Raw genomic sequence first — 12,571 nt, 5'->3', positions numbered from 1 at the left:
AAGCATTTTGTGACTTTGCATATTCTCATAAGACAAATCAGAGAGTTAGAAAAATAGTTTACAGTTCTGTTGTTTAGCCTTTTAGGTGAGCTGTTACTTTGCTTCTATTTGAGTGTTTCCTATTAGGTTAATGCGAACTTCAGTGTGACCTACGTAGAGTTAGCTTACTGGAAAGCCTTGACATTTTAAACAATACAGTATTGTTTTGTTGATTTTTGTGCACATTTTATGTTACATGTACTGCAATATAAATGTTCACAGCTAATAAAAAATTAAGTTCAAAGCAAATGTGTCATAACCCATTCATGATATCTTATGGATGTTTAAAAGAATACCTAACATTTCTCACTTTACTTAAAGCAGACAAGGACCACTTATAAATATTAATACCACGTTATAAAGCTTTTTAGATGTTTAAAAGAAGACTTTGTTTTCATCACTTTACTTTAAGCAGTTAAAGACCACTCATAATATGTTCATTGTGTGTTATAAGTCATCACACTCTTCGTTACACTAAATATTTATAGGCACAAATAGGTAAGTATTATGATGCATTGTAACTGTTTTTATGATTATTTATCAGATGATACGACACGTTATAATGTTGTTTATAAGGCATTATGCATGCATAATAATGCATTAAGAATACCCTTATGATGTCTTATAAATGCAGGCTTCATCTGGTGTTATAATGCATTGTTCTCATAAAAGTTATAAGCACAAATAGGTAAGTATTATAATGTATTGTAACTGTTGTTATGATTATTTATAAGATGATATAACATATTATAATGTTGTTTATAAGACATTATACATGTATTATAATGCATTAAGAATGCCCTTATAATGCATTATAAATACAGGTTTCATAGAAAGTGTTACCGTAACATTCTATTAACGTTACTGTTCATAACCTTCATGACGTTATTGAGAGAAGTTAAATAAATAGGACAGGTAACAGTTCAGTTTTATTACATTACCCAATATTTGTGTGGGCTATGTATTTTTATGCTTACTAGAGTAGGCCGATGTGATGATAGCTTAGCAGCATGCTAAGTTAAGCGCCACAGAAATCCGACTGTTTATTATCTGTGAAGAGACTGAATGACTTGTTACTAGCAAGCAATCATGGTTTGTTGGTGTGTTTTAGTTGCACTTTTCCAACTGTCAGTTGGTTTGCTGCAAAGAAAACGGATTGAATTTATTGATTTCGAAAGTGTCTTTGTAGCTTTTGTCCGTCAGATGTGGTTTTGCTGAGCTGTGATGTAAACTAAAGGCTTTTGGCCGTAATAAACTACTGACACAAGCGCAGCTGCTGCAGTATTTACCCAGATGCAGCGACGAGGAGCTGCTGGCTGTGGAAAGTACCAAGACGCCACAGATTTCTTCCTTAGTGACCGATGAAACAGTTGTGCAATTCTGAATGCCGTCATCCTTTGAATGAGGGTTAATGTGCATAATAACTAACATCAAAGATGCTAGAAAACATGCTAAAATCAAAACAATACCAGTATTTGTCTTAGGACAAAACTTTTTTGATCCACCTCGAATGTTGAGGGCTGTATTTATAATGGCAAATAGCACATTAATTTTTTTTAAGTAGAAAGACTGAAATATATTTTCTTGTAAACCTTCAACAATCTTACAACTTTGAATTATTTGCTGTATACGCTGCAAATAAATAATGTACTAATAATTTCACAGACATTTCTGTCATGCAAAATTCAAAATACAGGTAAAACAACTTAAAATAAAAATAAACTCCTTCTTATACAGTACATTTAGTCTTTTTAATGACCCCCACCCCACCCCACCCCAGTGATTCACATAATCTGTTGTGTTCAGTTATAATATTGACTTAGCTTTTAAATGCAAAGCATTGGCATTTTTGTTTTCTATTCCAAGCTTGTGTTTGACCGCTGTCGTGAAGGCGACAATTCCTGAGATAATAATAGATGCGTTTGTGGCTCCTGTGCATAATTACAGGGTTTGATGGGAGTTTCAGTAAATCTATTTCTGCGCCCAGTGAAACATGGAGCTGAAAGGAGGACGTATAAAATTGCATCTGTCCGCAATGACTAATTTGTCGTGTAAAAATGCATTTGGTAAAAATGTATTTACAATTTCATATTTCATATCATTAGGCAGTGTGCAGTGTAAGGGGTGGCTATAAATAGTACACAGGTAAGACAATACTGTCACTTATTTAGTATGCACAGATATGCAAATGTCATGATGACTCTATTGGTCACATTTTTAATGCTGATAATTCTATGCGTTATCTACGTAAGCGCTTTGCTGAAGTTTGTTAGAACAAACCTTAGGCAGAATGTTTGAGTAATATCAATACAGTCCTGCCTCCAAAGGCGTGCAGAGGAGATCATGTGTGGAAATGTTTTCACCGAGAGCTCAAGTTATCAGATTTCTTCTGAAACAGTCTGTAACAGAATCTTTGAAGTGTCCAAATCCAATAACGTGGTGGTAGGGGATTCTGTATCTCGACCATGAGAATTTGAACAGTGATGATGTTAAACACACAGACACGTAAACACAGATATATAAAAACGATAAGACTGTTTTATGAATTGTTTGTTTATTAAAGTTTCAACAGAAAATGTAGGCTGCGTACTTCTTCATTCAGCAATAACTTTATTTTGAACAAAATGCAGATTTGTTTTTTTTGCTTTATGTTTGATAGCCAGATTTTTTGGGTTTCATTTGGAAACATCTGTTATTGTAAAATAAATGTCAATTTTGATTTCATGTCAACTTGAATGCTCAGTCTTTTAGAAGTCTCTTCTGCTCATCAAGGCTGCATTTATTTGATCAAAAATACAGTAAAACAGTAATATTGTAAAAATATTATTACAATTTAAAATAGCTGTAATTTATCCCTGCAATGCAAAGCTTTTTAGGTTTGATGCATCTCCACTTTTACATGATCCTTATGGAAATATTTTAATATTCGGATTTGCTGCTTAAAAAACATTACCAGCAATTGATTATTTGATGAATATAGTTAGAAATATAAATCTTATTTAACATTCAACATTTCTCAACTGTCAGTTTTAATCAGTTACATGCATCGTTGCTAACTACGTGTATTTAGTTTATAAACAACAGCGTACTCTGTGCTCAGTCAGAATCTACAGTGGTCACTTGTGCAGGTTTTTGTCTAAACCTTTAACGGTAGTGAAAATTGTTCCCGGAGTAACTTCAGCAGACGTTCTGGTTCACTTGTAAATTACATTCAAAAACCGCTTACAAAGACAGAAAGACACCTGTCTGGTAAAGTTTTGTTTTGACCTGCCATTTAGGGGTGAGAAATATCTGAAACAGATTAAAGCACAATAATGGATTTGCAAAAATAGGGGGAAAAAAATGGCTGAAATAAATGGTGCTGCAATTCTCGCTAAATCATACTATATGTTAAAAATGTGATGTTATATGATGTTAAAAACCTGGAAACTTTATGAAAGCTAGCAATTAGTTCTTATATATTAATATTTTGCATACAATCAGTGAAAGTGGACGGTTTGCTGGCGAACATCCTGAGACTACTTTTTTTTATGTTTATTTTTGGCTTTATTGTGACAGGACAGATCAGACATGACAAGGAATGAAGTGGGAGAGAGAAAAACGGGGTATGTTCTGGAAAGGTCCTCAAAACGGGATTCGAACACGGGACGCCCCAAAGCACAATGGTGCTGTATGTCAGCGCTACCCACATCATACCATATCAGTGCCAACGAGACTACATTTTTTTACCAGCCTAGTCTTAAAATCCCTACCATCACCCCCCAAATGCACTAATAAGAGAGAACTAAACACTTTTTATATTACAAATACAAATTCGATATATTAAAGTGTTCATTTGCAGCTTTAAAACAAGCAGAGATAAAGGAAATACTAAGTATAAAAGATGAAAAAAGAAAAAATGGAGAGAACAATATTTTGGTCACAAGTCAGGGACTAAGTTGTCTAAATATAATTGTCGAATTGAATATCATTCTACAACATCTGCTCAATCTTTACCTTCTCCTCTTCATTTAAGCAGAATGAAGAAAGACACAGAAGCTCTTGAACTCCTCAAAGAAGTGCAGCTCTTCAGAGAAGCTGCTGGAGAAGCCCAGATCTTTGCATGAGGTCTTGATTGTGTGAACCACACTAACAGGGATAGTCTCAAAAAGCAGTTCAGCCAACGGCGTCGCCATCGCTACCTTCTTCTGCTCTGAAATCAGGCTCTGTATCCGGGCTTTATCGATGGGTTCAGGCGAGGCGCTGTAGGAGACCACAACGTTTAGCTTGTCATCTGACGATGGCACCTGAAAGCGACTCTTTCCCGTCAAACCGTGGAAGTCTTTCTTGTTGGTGAACAGGCCGGTGGGGGAGTTAAAGACGCGGACTGACCAGCAAACCCAGTCGTATTTCTTTTCAGGTGCTCTACCAGCAAGTCGGCCAGTTGCTGGTTGCTTTTGTCGCTTGGTCTCTCACTATGCGTTTGGTGTCCAGCTCGGCCTGCGTCGGAAAGCTGTTGATGCAGTCTTCAATCACGACGTTCATTTTATCCTGCACCACTTTCATCCTTTCGCCCAATCTTGAAGCAGCTTCTCCTCCTCGTCATCGCCTTTCAATGCTGCTTGTCCCAGTAAGGCGATCAAACCGATGCAGAACAGTTTCTTGAGCGTAGCGCAAAAATCCTCCACCATTCTGCGGCTCTTCTGCTCGTAATTCAGAGTGATTTCCAGCACAGACTCTCCTGAGAAGTTATCTCCAGTTACGGCGTTATAAAGTGTGTGCAGGTTTTTATCACCCCCTGTCCTGTTGAAGTGGTCCAGGAAAGTTTTCTTGCGGACTTCTCTGAATTTAGGTTTGGCGTTCAGGACGTCCATGAATTTGCGGAATTGGTTGGTCAGGTTCTCCTCCACGGAGAAGTAGGTTGCATCTATGCCGCTCTTCTTGATCTCCTGGTTTATCTGCTGGACTTCTTCAGAAACGACTTCCAGGCGATCTCGCACTTTCTGGAACTGCTCCTTCATGTACTCGGCCTCTTTGCTTTCCACGTTATCCAGCGCCAGCTTCACGATCGGAGCTGCGATGGAGAACACGGGGAACAGATCTCCAGCGATGCTGGCCACCACTTCTGCGCCCTGCTCAAACACTTCCATGACGGTCTCGACGACATCCTTCTTCTGTGAAACAAGTTTCTGCAGCTGATCGGCCATCTTTCAGTTTCAAAAGCAAAAAATGTATCTGTGCAAAATAAGAGCATTATATAAAGTACACCATTATTTTATTTTCAGAGAGTTTTTAGCTTAAAGGAATAGTTCAGCCAAAAATGTCCCAGATGTAGATGAGTTAGTCTCTTTGTCAGAATAGATTTGAAGAAATTAAGCACGACAATTGATCCAGTGCAGTGAATGGGTGCCATCAGAATGGGACAACTGATAAAAGAGTGAAATTTTATGCAATTTAAAGTTTTTAATTTCTCTTTGGAGTGTTACAAGCTGTTAGTGCATAGATAAGATCCTGGAAGGTTGCAAAGATTAACGTTTCAAAATCAAAAACAAAGTTAGTGCTTTTTTTGACGCTTTCTCCGATCACAAATGCAGAGATGGTGTTATGTTTACGAGGCGTGATGCAATGTAAACCTAAACGTAAAAACATAGACCTTAGTCATGATAATCAGTAATTATGTCCCCAGTGGATGCCAGTAAGTAGGAAATAATGTGTTTTTTGCACCTTAAACTGCATAAACACATTGCATTGCACCAAATACACACATTTTTTTGCTTAGAGTTGTTTTCTTTTCACTTGTATATGATGCTTGAGATGTGCATATTTCTCTTCTTACTTAGACAAGATGGCTTCAGATGACTCAGCCGGTAACAACGGTTTGAAGTCAAAACATTAATTATGGAGTTGTTACTTATGAACATGCAGCTTTTTGCTTCATGAGATGTTAATTACTAATTAGACTGGAGTGGTGTGGGTTACTTGTGGATTATTGTGATGTTTTTATCAGCTGTTTGGACTCTCATTCTGACGGCACCCATTCACTGTACCAATTGATGAAATACTACACTTCAGATCTGCTCTGATAAAGAAACACTTATTTACATTTTGAAAGGCATATGTAAGTACATTTCCAGCTTTCTTTTTCTTTTTGGTGAACTATTCCTCAAAGGCTCTGATATACTAAGGCTACTAATATACAAATTGTATAGGGCATACTGCAGGTGATTTACTACAAAATATCCAAAACCACACGCATATTTAAAGGAGGCTTTTACATAATAATACCAAATGTTAGCCATGTAATGCATTGCATTTTGCAAAAATAGACAAACGTGCTATTTTCTTAATTGAAAACTAAGGCAGCTTTAGTAATTGAGGCCTTTGTCTTCTGAGAGTGGTATATAGACAGAAACTTGCATGTATTAGTCCTTGTTTCCCCTCAACTTCTAAATGGTCAGTGCGAGTCAGGGTGGGCTTGCTATAAAAAGATAAAAGAAATGAGAAATGTGTTATACAAGCCATAAAAGCAGCAACAATACACACCAGGTGTATGTACACATGCTAACAGATGCTCTCTCCCCCAACAACCACACCTACATTCATGAAATAAATGGGCCTGATGCATTCATTCAGCTCAAACATGTACTAAAGGAATTGTCAAACAATGTTTGAGCACTTACGCAATGCATGAAAATGCAGAGGACAGAGGACATTTCAATTGGAAACAGTTCAAATGGATTTCCCCTTTCCCAAATGTTAATGATGCAACACAGAATAGGCCAATACAAAGCTTTGGTTTTTTGTTAAGAGAAGAAAGTAGTGTGTTAGGTCATTTTAAAACTTCCTAGACGATCATATGCACTACCAGTTTGGACATACTTGACTGACTTAATGTCTTGTGATCTAGACAATGCCTTGTCATTTTTTAAAAATAAAGTTTTGAGTAGGTGTGAAAACTTTTGACTGGTGTAACATTTTCTGTTACACAGGATGTCTAAATACAATATACCATATAATGATGCGATTATGACAAATTGCACATAAACAGCTGATGATTTCCCATTAACGTTTCTGGCTGGAGCCAGCACAGGTGTGGAAATGATTAACAGGCTAGTTCAACAAGCTGAGCAAGAACCTTTTTTTTTTTTTCCAAAGCACCTCAGTAACCATGCAAACAAGTCAAGGAAAACACCAAGTCAGCTTCTCTCCAGAAATCCACACCATGCCCTTTTTCACTGGGCAGTGGCTACAGAACTGCAGTGTTCCTAGATGAAATCTCACTAATTTCACGGTGTTCACTAATCATCCCAAACAGACCTGTATGCCTATTTGAAATGCTGACCGTTGTAAAGATCTTTTGGCATGGATCACACAAAATGAATGACTAATTTAATACACTAAGTGGGCCCATTAGCTTATAGCCTCAACTGAATTCATAACACACACATTATAAAAAAAAAAATTTGATCTCTTTATGGGTTACAATCCAACATAGCACAATTTCAGTGATAAAAAAAATGATGTTGTTACAATTTTAGCTTCAGTTGATGTAGCTGAAAATAAGTTACAAGCACGTTTGCCTGATTATAAAGCAAAATATATACTTTTTTTATATAAAACTGGGATAATGCTTGTGATTTAGCTCCATTAAAGTCGAATATCACAGGTAAATATTGTCCAGGGCAACCTACGTCCAGAAAACTGCGGTTTTTACAAATATTTTTAATTGATCTATTTTGCATTTTTATTTATTACCCGTTCAAGTCTAAGTATAATGCACGAGACAGCGTAAAGTCATAATGATAGTCGGTCATTTCACAAAATAAACGGCTTCAGAGAGACATGACCTATTCCTGTCGCGGTTTATTTGGCGATAATAACACCCTATACCTGCACCCCACTGACGCAAAGGTAGGTTAATCAGTCTTTACGTTATTTATTTCCCAAGATGCAGATTAGCCACAAGTCCACCGACACCTCTTACGAAAAGAACCGAACGCGTTAAACCAGGATTTTCTTCAGATGATTAGGCTGGAAAAGTTCACACAATGCCTATTGACACAAAAAGCACTTCCTGGTTTCGTCTGAACCGTGGTTTTAGTCAAACCCTAGAACCCCTGAACGGTAACGAATGCGATTAAATTGCAAAGTAGCTCATTTCTGCGTGGATAATCTATCCGTCACGCAACTCACTCGTGTTTAAAACACATCGACGTCTGGAGAAAATGTCACAGGCGGACAGACCCAGCGCTGTGAAGAGAAACGCCCAAAACTTTTCGTGAGCAAAAACTGAAACTACAGCGCGCAGAGCAACGAAATCGCCGCGTTACCGACGTCTGGCGAACAAACACGGACTGTTACGAACCAAACTCACCTTCCAATCGATCACAAATAGCTGTGAATAAAATAAAGGTAAAGTTGGCGCTGATCTGTCTCGCGCAGCGTCTGATCACGCGCTGGTTCTTCTCTAAAGCGCGTGGCACACCCTTCAACTACACTCTGAAGGAATTTACCCATTACCAAATATACAGCTGCAACATGGCTTCCACCAAAATACGATGTAGTTTATGTTTTATGTGTCTGGTGCAAAATGTAGGCTATAAAAAGCACTAAATGTACCATGGTTTACACCAGATTACTACTTATCTTTTACGCCTTACAATGTACCATTCTTCTTTGCAATATGGTTCCATAGTTTTGTAAGGGGAGATCATTTAAAATATCTAGATATCTTTTATGAGTCTCCTATACATTGCTTTTAAAACATGAAGAAACTTATATTATTAACCTTGCAAATGAATACAAAGCTGTGACGGATTGGCATATACAGTAAGTTTACTAAAAATAAAAATCAAAAACATCTTGAATAAGGTCCATTGGGATGGCTGTTGATACTTTGAAACAAATTTCTAGATCATAGATGTTTTATTTGTGATTACATACAATCATAAACAAGAAACGGACATGATTCTTGGGTTACAGAGAATATATAGCTAGTTAACCGAATGCTTATTATAGCATTTTTTCCCCCCAGTAAAGACTTGTACTACAATCTAAAGTTTAAATGAAATGCCTTTTAACGACTAACAGTGAAATCCTATGAATCTGTTGGTCGTTTAAGTTTTTCTTTTCAAATGTATTCTAAATTACAAAACATACAATGTTTTTTATCTAAGACTGTACGCATTTATGTTTGTTTACACATAAATTTCTTTTTTGGTTCTTTTATGCACTGACATGCCAAAATAAAAGTGAGCCGGCAATAATATACTTTCCCATTGTAGGTGCACAGTAACAATTAAGTCATCGTTTGCTTTATAATGTTCAGCTATTTTATACAAACACAATATCTAAACCAGAAGTATATACGTAAACGGCTGATTGCCAATTCAATCTTTCACATGTCTATTCAGAATGAATGCACAGGTATGCCTTTTTGTGACTCCCAAAGTAGAAACATTCTGGCTGGAAGTTGTTTTTCTCTTCTACTTTCTTATAGCAGCTAATGGCATGAACCACTGTGTTGGGAAGCATCTTCCAAAGCGTCTGAGCCACGGACTGCATGTTCCCCTTCAACTTTTGGCGTCTCTATCTGATCTACAATCTGGCTCTTGTTAATCGGTTTCGGTCTGCACTGAAAGACACCACAATTCTGATGTTGTTTGGGGTCAGAAGATCAAAAAAGTTGCCACCTCCACCACTTCCATGGTACTTTTTGCCAGCGAGCCAATTCCAGAAGAATATGCCACTGTGGTTGAAGACCCTGACTGACCAGGAAACCCAGTAATATTTCTTTGCAAGGATATCCAGTATAAATCCCGTGAACTCAGGGTCAACGTTGGCTTGACGCTCCAGAAGTTGTCGCTCCACATCTGTCTTGGCTTGCACAGGGAAATTCTCAATGCAGTCATCCACAGCCGCTTTCATACGTGTCTCTACTTCTTCCATGCGATCCTGCCATTTCTTCACCATGGCCTCGCCTACCGCTCCCTCTTTCAGGGCGGTGTGACCCATGACTGCTATAATTCCCATGACAAATAGCTTCTTCAGTCTGGCACAGAACTCCTCCACTGGTCTCCTGCTCCTTTGCTCTGTGGTCACCACCGTGTCCAACATGGCATCTCCAGAGATATTCTCACCAGTTACAGCATTGTACAAGGAATCAATGTTCAGGTCACGACCGGTGTTCTCATACTGGGTTATAAACTTCTCCTTCTTCTTCTCCTTGAACTTGGGCTTAGCATTGACAAAGTCTTGAAACTTCTCGTATTGACTGATTATCTTCGCCTCGTAGTCAAAGTTCTGCTTATTCATGGTCGTACGCTGCAACTCCAACGCGATTTGGTCGATTTCATCTCGAATACCTTCAAGTTTCTGGTTGATCTTTTCGAACTGCTCAGCAAGGAACTTGGCCTCTTTGCCTTCTGGGTTACCGAGGAGCTCGGCCGAGGCCAAAAACACAGCCTCCAGGATGGGGTGGAACTGTCCCACGGTGGCTGCTAAAACTTCGCAGCCTTGTCCCATGATTTCCACTCCTTTCTCGATCTTCTCCTTGTTCTCCAAAACCCATTCTTCCACCCGATTCATTGTGGTTCAAATCAGAGAGGCCGTCTTATCCTTCTTACCCTTGTCTGTAACAGATCAAGGCATATGTATCATAAAGTGGAAGCCACAACATAAAAATCAATACTAAAATCAATGCAGACATTTCTAAGGGTCATATTTGTTTGCTCAGGATGGGACCTTAACAGTAACCTGAGATGAATTGGACAGCCAGACCACAGGGGTAGAAATACCAGAGTGTTTGTACATTTATACATGTTTTTCCATGGCCTCGAGCCATTTGAAGAAAGAAAAAAGAAAAAGAAACATTTCTGGTCTTGTTCGGGCATGTCCTGTTCCACCTTATACCCCGCCAGCTAAGTCTCGGCAAATTATACAACAATAAAAGCAGATCCGTGAGATCAGGTGTCTACTGTCAGAATTAATAAAGCAAACATACTAAAAGTTTTTGTGCTTTAAAGCACGCTTTATTATTAGCGTTGTGAGCATACATTCATCATGAATTGGAGAGCTGCTCACTCCCCTTCACTGGGGAATAATTCAGCATTTAAACCCAGATGTATAGTAAAGCAGATGTTTTCTGGAGGGATTGCAGGGAGAATATATTTGACGGCTTTAGCTGTTAAGCATTTCAGGACATTTCTGGGCACTTCGATTACACAAGGGAGATGATCTCACACTCGTATCTAATTTCCCAAGACTCAATATACAGAAAAAAGGCACACCCAGATCTGAGAAAATCTGTAACCAATACACTTGTCCTGCGGTGAAACCATATTCTACACCATATGACTCAGATTTTTACATACAAAGTAAACACAAATAAAAATACAAGACTAAACCTGACATTTGATGAACATATTTCAAACATCAAACACTTAATTTGGCTCTGTTGCGATTATGTCTCACGTAACGGTTTAGTGGATTACGTGAACAATTATGGAAATGCAGTAGCTTTTATTATGAATAATAAACATGTGGAGCTCGTATTTGGAATTCATGACTCAACAATGCATCTTTTAAAAGAGCATTCTGATCTCAATGGAATTAGGAGCAAAACAATACTTACTGAACGATACAATGATGCTGATTGTTTCAAGTCCTCCTTTGTAAGAATAATTAAGACGGCTTTGAAATTAAAATTCCAGGTTGTGTCCGATTTGAGGGAAAGGACTTCATAAAATGTAGGAAAATAAGTTGAAAAGAAATTCGGTCTAATGGTTTGTATCAGAAAACACAATTCTGATGGTTCTAGTCAGTGGAAAAAAGGAAAGGAACCAACCAACTGATTCTAAAAAAGAGGAACTGTTCAAGTTCAGAGCCACATCCCTTATTTCTATCCAAATCCTGCTTAGAGCTTCGTGGCAGTCAGTATATTGACTTTAGAACAACATCCAGTATTACATGCTTATAATATGCCAGGATGTTGTGCTTAAGTCAATATTGACTGCCATCTACATCACAATGATTCCCACAGTGTCTTCCCCAACTCTTCATGACAAAAAGCGTAGATCACAGGCCAGCTATTTATAATTTTGTATATTGTGACTTTTTAATCAATGCTTTATAAAGTGTTTGAAGCTGTGCCAATAACATTACAAAAAAGATGAAAAAAAGAGAAAGGAAAAGATGATAAATGGAAATGGTCAAAGACCAGAAAAAGGATACTCACCGTTAGTCTGGTGAAATGTTCAGAGGTGTTCTCTAGTGTTCCAACAGAGTCCAACTAAAAGCACCAGCCTCCCAGGGTCCACATGTATATATAGACTCTCTCCTGCGGCACTCCCCCTTCAGATTAACTCCATCCCCTGCCAGCATTCCTCTGAGCCCACTAGAAGAGACGAGGGACAGGCACACAGACAGATAACATCCTGTAAACATGCCTTCTTTGAGAATAATCAGCATGTAGTGGTTTAGTGCCAGAAATGCTTAGAAGCGTCTTTCCATTTGAAACATCCTGCATGCTCATGAAAGAAAATCTTAAAATAAA

At 38.1% G+C, this 12,571-nt stretch overlaps 2 pseudogenes; both read right to left on the bottom strand.

Moving 5' to 3' along the window:
- Nucleotides 1-2,576: 2,576 nt before the first annotated feature.
- On the bottom strand, nt 2,577-8,805 carry LOC122360373 (annotated as a pseudogene).
- A 119-nt stretch (nt 8,806-8,924) lies between these two features.
- On the bottom strand, nt 8,925-12,154 carry LOC122360372 (annotated as a pseudogene).
- Nucleotides 12,155-12,571: the final 417 nt, after the last annotated feature.

This window comes from Puntigrus tetrazona, chromosome 16, assembly GCF_018831695.1.
Source record: "Puntigrus tetrazona isolate hp1 chromosome 16, ASM1883169v1, whole genome shotgun sequence".
NCBI classification, from domain to species: Eukaryota; Metazoa; Chordata; class Actinopteri; order Cypriniformes; family Cyprinidae; genus Puntigrus; species Puntigrus tetrazona.
The sequence above is the reverse complement of the archived record's forward strand: the minus strand, read 5'-3'. Positions and strand labels throughout refer to the sequence as shown.